The sequence below is a fragment of the Lynx canadensis genome, chromosome B2 (assembly GCF_007474595.2).
Source record: "Lynx canadensis isolate LIC74 chromosome B2, mLynCan4.pri.v2, whole genome shotgun sequence".
NCBI lineage: Eukaryota > Metazoa > Chordata > Mammalia > Carnivora > Felidae > Lynx > Lynx canadensis.
The window spans coordinates 72957833-72966006 of NC_044307.1; the positions used below are offsets into that span (position 1 = coordinate 72957833).

Sequence of the window (8174 nt, forward strand, 5' to 3'; positions counted from 1 at the left end):
ATATTCCCAAACAAAATATATTTTAAAACATTATAGATCAAAAGAGTTTCTCATTATCCTGGATGTTTTGGTTTAGATAATTCTGTCAAGTATAATCATGAAGAAGACCAAAGACTTGTGTGTGGTTTAGAGTATCCATGACGAAGCTTTAAGAATGTCATTACTTGCATTCTTTGGATAAATTCAATATGAGGACTCTTTGAATGTATAAGATCTTATTTCCCAAATTGTCCCTTGAATTTAATGAAGTTATATTAAAGTACAGCCACAGGGGTGAAAAAGCAAAAAAGAAGAAAAATCTGTGATAATGCAAAGCTAATATGAGTTCAATATGAATCATTTTATTCACCTGTTGAAGAATATCAAAAGGAAAAGGAAGCATTACAGTACATTTCATTTTTTAAGAGAAGATAATTATAAATAATATCATTCATGTAGTTTCTTTTGTGTTGGGAATGTAAAAACTCTTACACTAACAAAACGTAACACAAACTTTGGAAATTTCCAGATATCATGTCATGGTGAACATCTTTATCGTTCTTGTAATTCTTGACTGTTGACTGTAGGTAGAATTATATCAGATTGAGTTATTTGAATTGATCTCCAAAGACAAGTCATATGGAGCTCTTTTACCGGGGACCCAACAACATGGGCTGTGTTTGCATCAAAACCTTGAAGAAGGTGGCCCAGGTCATCACTGAGGAGTACTCCACTCTCCTGGGCAACAACTTCCATACCAACAAGCCTCTGTGTGGGTCTATCACCAATATTCCTGGCAAGAAGCTCCACAACCAGATAGCAGGCTGTGTTACAATCTGATGGAGCAGATTCAGAGAGGCCTGGTGAGAGATTATCTGCATCAAGCTGGAGGAGAAGGAGAGACAAAGGAAAGAGAATTATGCTCCTGAGGTCATAGGCCTGGATCAGGAGATCATTCCTGACACTAAGGAATTGTAGAAGCTCTTGGACTTTGACAGAGTCTGTCCAATCTGCAGGTCACTCAGCCTACAATTGGGATGAATTTTAAAACACCACGTGAAATTGTTTGAATCTTTCTGCTGTGCTGCAATATCTTCAATAAACCTTGGGAAAGAAAAAGTCATGTGGAACTTCCCCTGACTGAGACTAATGAGATTATTTTTACGAGGGGTAGACTGGATATGTTTATGTGTGTGTCTGTATTGACTGGTCAACAACAGAAATAACCTTTATATTTGCCTCGTCAAGGGAGGAACAAACATTCTAACTATTGTGAAAGTCTTTTTTCCCCTTACTGTCTATTTCTATCCTTTGGTGAATTAATTTTTATTACAATGTGGTCATTCCTTGAGCTGGAGGCATAAACTGGCAGGCTAACTGGACCTCTATGGGGGATACCTTGTCTGTCTTCTGGCTGGGTAGTTGGGTTGTGCAACTCGTGGAAAGAACAGCATTACAGCTTGAGAAGAACACACCACTGAATGTTTTGTAAGAGCATTTGGAGAGAAACAAATAAACTGATGTTGGCATTCATTTTGTTAAAGACACTAATAAAGCAAAGTTTGAAAACTCAAAGAAAAACAGTATCTTTGACTTTAAAAGAATGTAAATCCCTAGGGAGATTTCACTGCCTAATGCTTCTTCGTAATACAGCTTAATGAAGCTCATTGTTTTAGATTGTTTTGGTCTAGTGGGTATGAATAACATTTGAGCTTGTCGAATTGACTCAAAGATTGGGAGAAGGTGCTGGAGAGGAGGCGGTCTGGTATGGTTCAGTGAGTTGGCTTGGACTAGTAGTCCAGCGATGTTCGTTCTCAACCCAATTTTTATCATTCAGTAATTGCTTGTCCTTGGCCAGTTCAACAGATTTGTTTCCTTATCTGCCAAATATCTTACCTCTTCTTATAGGATAATGTGATCAAATGGAGGAACTTTGAAATGCTTAGCACGCTATAAAAATAGAGCTGTCTTTATAAAAATTATTTTTTTTTTGTTATTAAAAATATTCAAGTATATCATTATGGCTATGATCATAATGCTTTTTTAAATAACAGCCTAGAATATGTAGCTTGGAAATGACAAAACTTAACTAGGATGAAGCCAAAGTGTTCTGATCTTTGGGAGTCAGGTAAAAAAATGCAGTATTCATTAGGACATTTGTGGTGGTTAGGGAGATGACCTTAGTAGGTTATCAAATTCACAACCTCTCACAATGGACCAGACTTAAGCCAATTCAATTAAAGGAGATTTTCCATTGTTTACAAAGACTACCACAGCCAGCCAGGACTCTTCCAATACAAGCAGTTTCAATATTATGCAATTCTTTCTTATGTAATTCTTAATTCTCAGGCTTCACCAGCATGGGGATAAAAATAGAATGTTATGATTGTTGCAAGTTGGTATTTCTCTGACCCAGCTCCAGTTTCACTGTGTGAGAACTCTAGACCACCCTTCCGTGTCTACTAGTTATAGCATTCTTAAACATGTGTGTCATCTACAATCAGTGAGTTTATTCTTTTAACTACCAAATAGCATCCTATGTTCTATTTTCTTTCTCTTCTACCCTGACTCCATATATTCTGTCTACTGCCTTCTGTTAAGAAAAGTAACTGCTTTTCTGCCTGTGCCACTCTATGGAGATGATTCTAGAAGTAACGGTGTCTGATGCCCAAGCTGCCAGTGCCTGTTGCTGAGTGTGTTGAAGAATCTGTCATGGCATCAGCCATCAATATCTCCTACTGTGGGGGGGTAAGACTAGCCCAAATTCTGCAGTTGCCTTGTGTACTCTGTATCTGTCCGCGGTGTTCTTGTTTTTACCTGCCCTTTAGTAGATGTTCCCATGTTCTGGTGCTTAGTCCTTAGTCTGCGAGTTCTGAGGCCAGGGGAATGAGTGACTGATATTGTGCTATACTTAAAGTTTTATCTTCTCTTTGATTCTGGCGCATCATCCTTGAAACAAAGATGTGTGCCTCATTCCTTTCTTTTTTTTTTTTTTAAGTTTTACCCAAGAGGATTTCGGTCTCCTATGTAATGCTCCCAGTGACGCTCACCTCAGAGCCCTACCAGACACAGTTGAATATTGGATAGGCTTAAACTGATGCACTTACTTTCCCTGAATGTCTGAATATAATCTCTTTATTATACTAACTTTCAGCGTTTTCCTTTGGTTGGGAGGACTCTTTCATTTTTATAGTAGTACTTTATACTCTTATGGATCGTGGACAATCCTCTCAACCATCAGTTCTGCAAAAAAAAAAAAAAAATCAGTCTCAACTTCTTTTTAAAGTGAGAGTGTCGTTTTATCGACTTACTCATCTTTGTGGTTGTAGGCTTGAAGTCTTCAACTTATTCACAAAGTAGGACACCTTATTCTAAAATGTAACTTCTCTCTTCCACAAGGTTTCTTTGTCAAACCTAAGTGACGAGATGAAGCATTATTTATGGGGTCCTAACATAACCCCCGTTCTCAGTATGCCTAGTGTTATTGGAATCACACGAAGCGTACATGCCTTTTAAATGATGCATAAGAATGAAGTGTTATAGCAGGCTCCTGGTTTACCCTGGCTTGTAATTTCCCGAGAGATGCCAGAATTGGCCAAAGAACTTCTTTTTAAAAAGATGGAAAAAATTCCATGGAAGACAAACATAGATCACTTTAAAAATCATTTTTCTCCTATTTCTATTCAGCTCTTCAGTCCTTAAATATCAAAGCCCACTTTCTAAATGTACACATAGCGTATTTGTCCTGGAATATAATAGTAGGGATTTTGAGAATCATCTAGACATTTGACAAATGTCCGTTTGAAACAAATGATTTTATTCCTAGCTTAAAAAAATCTCAAGTAGATATCAACTTTGGATGTGTCTCTTAAAGATCATATGTCAATTTCATTAATGAATATCAGAAAACAGATTAACATGTTTTCTCAATATATTTTTTCCCTTATTTATCTTAGTGTCTTTTACAGTGATCTTATGAGATGTTCTGGGAGAGAAAGATTCCATGGTCAGTGAGTTTGGGAAAAACTTCATACCATATTCAGAGGTCCTGTAGAAAAAAAAAATCTACTTAACTCATTTAACCCATCTAGTCCCAAACAAATTTGACCACAATAACCACTTCTCTTTCTCCCTTTTTAAAAGCAGGGACACATTTAACATCTTACGGAACACATTTTGGTAATTATTGGTCTGTTTTAACCTTTCCAACTAACTTTTTTGACTGCATGGGTCATTTATTTCAGTTTTCCTTCCAATAAATATTTCAGGTACTTTACTGGTTTGATTGAGCAGCTAGGAGTTTTGATACAGCCTGTTACATAGCCTAATCTTACTTATATTTTCACATGTATTTTTCAGACATCCTTCTTTGGCAAAATAAGTGTTTGAATTAGGTTTTCATCACAGGATAAGACAAATGCAGAAAGGAACTAAACTTGTATTCCTTATGTGAGGCCTACGCAGTTTCTTAGGACCAGACCGGTGTTGAGCCTGGCTGTCTCCTGCCTGGGAAAATACGAAATTCAGGACCTTGAATGAATGGACAGGCAGCTCAGTGAAACAATGAATTCAACAGCTGCAAGAGACTATAGACATCATCCAGTGTTAGACCCTCATTTTGTGCCAGTAATCAGAGGCCCAGATTACCAAAGCAACTGGGTTAGGTTAGGTCCCAGCTGTAGCTGAGCTGGATTTAGGCCTGGCTTTCTGAATCTTAGTCCTCTAAAATTTCTCCTAAATTTGGAGCCTCTTAGACCTCTGGTGGAGTAGTTGGATTTGGTCTTAAATTCACCTCTGCTATTTTCACCAAGAACAAAAATTCATAACTGTTGTCCTTGGTTTTCAAAAGCACAGCTGTTGAGTTGACGATGAATACCATGTGATAAAAAGTTCTTTCAAATATTAAACTCCACAAAAATATTTGCAAACAAAAAAGTCTGTGTGTTGTGTTGTGTTGTGTGTGGTGTGTGTGTGTAGGTGGTGGTGGTGGTGGTGGTGGCAGCAATGGGGTAGGTAGGGAAGGGGAATGCACATTCTAATTGACTTAACTAGGCTAGAAATACTCTTGTTCTGGTTTCCAGGAACAAAATAAAACAAGAAAAATTGTCATCCTACTCAAACAATTGTTGAGTATTTGTTCTTATTCAGTTTCTCTTTTGGAGAGCTATTAAGTAGGCTGTGAAATGGGTTGGTGGTGAAAGATGAGCCGGTAGCAATTATTTCTCCATATCCTTACTGACTTGGATAACACTCACTTTTCTTTGCTATGGACAACCTAACTGAAAATGTAGATCCAATGACTAATGTCTTGGGTGTGTCAAAATGGCAGGCAGGCAGTCTTTGCAACTCATCTCTCTATTTAGCATTTCCCTCTGTTTTTAGATTAATGTTATTTTTCTCCTAACCCATCAAGCTAAGTCTTTTCACAGGAAAATACAGATTCTATTGCAATTACCTGGAGGGATCTCCACTCAAGTACTTGTTGGAAGTCCTTTGGGTTGAGCAGAGGTTTTAACAGGGAAATAAGCACTGCAGAATTATGTCCAGCTGTGTACAAATATTTATGGGAACAGTCACGGTGCCTGAAATAATTGATGCAAAGAAAACCAATTACCAAACAAGTATGGCATTGTTTGGATACAGCAGAATATTCCATGACTTCCCTCTCAATTCCTCTCCACTATGGTTGTATTTATTGAACCTCAAATAATCAGAACAAGTTATTGAAGTTGGAAAGTGGTTACCAAGAACTAGGTATGGATAATTACCATTATTTCTAAGAACAAAGACTATTCTTAAAGAAAATAAAAAGATAATTATATTCTGGTCCATTTACCAACACATGACATGGTATTTGACAATTAAAACAATGAAAAAAATGACAATAAGTTGCAAGTTACTTTTCAGAAATGTCTGCATGAGAAATTATAATTTATTAATTGCTACAGCTTTGACACAAAAGAGAAAAATAGCAGTAAAATATATGAGGGGAATAGTATGTATTTTATTTAAAATGGTAGTTTGGAGTTCATATGGGTTTACATATCTCTTATGGTAAGTCTAGCTCCCAGGGATTCAGAGCCCAGAGGTTGGGAAAAGTGGACTTTAGCATAAAAACGATACTTCACACAACCTTCATATAATTTTGCTGGCTTTATAACCTCTCCTTCTGGAACTCTGTAGAATGACCTCTTGGTGAAAGCCACTTTAAACTGTCCTTTCTCAGTCACCCTTCCCTGCATTTCACTACCTCACTACTCCTCAACTGCTCACGACGTGTCAGAGAACTATTGATTCTATCTCCTCAGCGTCTCACAAATCTTTTTGGGAGACTGGATTTGTAACACCCCTCTTGCTATTTCCCCTTCCTTCATTCTGGATTTATTTAATCTCTCTTTACAACAGCTACCAGAGCAATGAGTCTATAATAATAAAGTGCATTGAATGGTTGCTATATGCCAGGCACTTAACATCCATCAGGCCATTTAATTCTCATAGTAATATCATTACTCCATTCTGTTAGGTAAGGAAATTATGGCTGAGAAAAGCCTAGTTGCCCTTAGGTCACACAGCAGGGAGAGTCAGGGCCGGGAGTTGAACCCTCAAGGGTCTGAAATGCAGGTTGCCTTCTAACTATTACACTATGTTGCTTCTTTAAGCCAATCAGATCATGTTACCATTTGTGTTAATTCTGATGTTCCTGTCATTCATGAAATTGTCAGTTTTGGAAGGCAATAATTTTTTTAGCATACTCTTATTCTGCAGAGTGGAACAATAAGGAAAAAAACTATGTAATGCAATTTTTAATGGCTGTTTTATGGTATTGACTGTTAATTAAGCCCATCCCTAAATGAAAAAGTGTTTCAGGGGTGCAGGGAGACAATGAATGGATTGATTTGTAGGTTAGAGGTGTGTGAGTGTTAGAGAGGTTTGGGTCTTTAATTAACTGTGGTTGCTTAATTCAGTTGATTAAAAGCACCATATGAATGAAGTCACATTTGTGGATTCAGTTCCTGTGTGGGCCAGTTTATTTAGTCATCCTCACACCCTTAACCTCAGCCCACCTCCTTGCTAATGTGGACCATTAGCTGAAAGCAAAGGACAGTGTGAGTGGAAAAGTGCAAATGTCTTCTCAGACTTGGAAAAAATTACCCAGCATGCATGTCCTATTGACATTGGCAGAGAAGCAGGGCACATTATTAATTCTCTGATTGTTTTCAGTTCTCCTGAAAAATTCATTATGTGACAAAATGCCATAAATCAAGAAACTATAGAGATATTTCCAGTTTTACAAAGAAAAATACATTTACTTATCTAGATAGGAATGGTTAATAGCTACTTGAGCATTTTCACTTGAGGTGTTCTCATGTCTCTTTCTTAAATTCCTTTCACCAAAGGTGAATGGTGGTGATTGATGTTATGATGTTCATTTTCATATACTTGAAGTAGGGCTGTCATAATTGGAGAAAAATAAAGGAAACACAGCTTAATATTTTCAGACCCTTTTTATTCCTTTCCAACTAAAGTAATAAATAGCCCATATAAACAGACCACCCCCCCCCTTTGAGGTGTGATAACTTAAAGTCTATTTAAGTTCCTTTTTACAAATTGTATTATCATTCTGCTCAACTATCATGAAATAACTATTCTTTTCTTTGTGATATCTGATAAGGGGGAATGAGGGTACTTCATTTATTTATTTATTTATTTTATTTTTGAATTTCTATAAAATAAGTATATATTTATTGGGCACTAGTGCCTGGAGATACAATTGTAAGCAAAAGGGGACATGGTCCTTTCTTCCTAGAGGCTTAGCATACAGTGGGGATGATGGACATTGGTAAAATCATAGCTTATTACATATATTTTGAGTATGTCTATGTACCAGGTAATTTTGCAAGCACTGAGGATATACAGATAAGAAGACCTGCAAATATCCCTTGCCTCATTGAGCTTATCTTATTATGAAGAAGTCTATAAACAAACAAAAGTAAGTAAAAACAATTAAAGATGCTATATGATAATAAGTGCTATAGGGAAAGTCAAAGCAGGAGGGTTATATGAAGAGGGGTGGGGTGTATGAGTGCACTTTTAAATAAGGTGGTTGGTAAGGCTCCACTGAAAATGGTATTTGAACAAAGAACAGAAGGAGGTGAGGGCAAGAGTCCTATTTCTAGGGAAAGAGAGAAGAACAA

General features: G+C 37.0%; 1 pseudogene; it reads left to right on the forward strand.

Annotated features, from left to right (window-relative positions):
• Positions 1-648: 648 nt before the first annotated feature.
• LOC115513355 lies at positions 649-1049 on the forward strand (annotated as a pseudogene).
• The last annotated feature ends 7125 nt before the right edge of the window (positions 1050-8174 follow it).